Here is an 840-nt window from a genome sequence, read left to right on the forward strand (position 1 = left end):
GGATTTGGTAGACGGAAACTGAAAGAAGCTCCTATATATATATGATTGACCGTTGACTGAACACTATTCAATTTTTTTTCTCCGTGTTTTTCTCCTTGTCTCCGTATTCTTTCTGTTGAAGAGCGTAGCTCGAAACGTCAAAGACTTTCCGTATTCCCGAGCGTCATACTAATATATACTTTTGTTATTTACACCACCTGTCCTCGTCTGTTGTTATTTTTTGTATAATCTCCCATATATATATATATATATATATATATAGGAGCTTCTTTCAGTTGGGTTGGACAAAATAATGGAGTTGAGTTCATAAATCAGCTTTCATCATAAGACTGCTTGATCTAGGCTGACCTGGGGTTAAACAACAACAATTACGTAAATACTTTATTTGGTAGTGTTGATAACACAGGTGTTAGTTTTGGACTGGGGTAGGGAGGGGGGGTCGCTTCAGATAACTGTCCCCTTTAAATGCATGGCCTTGTGCCAATGTTAGAAATCCTGTTTTGTCGTAAGTGATAATTACTATTAATGATATTTGTGTGCTGTGGCCACTGATTATGGTCATTATTATTATTATTATTCACTGAATATTATTATTATCCGCTATTCGATGAGTTAAAGGATGAAGTAAGCCCTGACTCTACACAGTAATCGCAGATTAGATAATGACAAACATTGTTGCAAACTTGATCAATACTCATTGTCTGCCTGCCATAGCTGCAATTAAAGCAATCGGGCTTATGTAAACATGGGGGATATTTATAAACACCTAACCAATAGGACTGATTAGAAAAGCTCTAGTTATTGCTCTCTCTCTCTCTCTCTCTCTCTCTCTCTATATAT

The 840-nt window shown here is 36.4% G+C and overlaps 1 protein-coding gene across 1 annotated transcript in view; it reads left to right on the forward strand.

Annotated features, from left to right (window-relative positions):
- Positions 1–840, forward strand: part of LOC106870408 (cytohesin-1) — a 102,312-nt gene that overhangs the window by 75,944 nt on the left and 25,528 nt on the right. The window lies entirely within an intron of this gene.

Source organism: Octopus bimaculoides, chromosome 23, assembly GCF_001194135.2.
Source record: "Octopus bimaculoides isolate UCB-OBI-ISO-001 chromosome 23, ASM119413v2, whole genome shotgun sequence".
NCBI classification, from domain to species: Eukaryota; Metazoa; Mollusca; class Cephalopoda; order Octopoda; family Octopodidae; genus Octopus; species Octopus bimaculoides.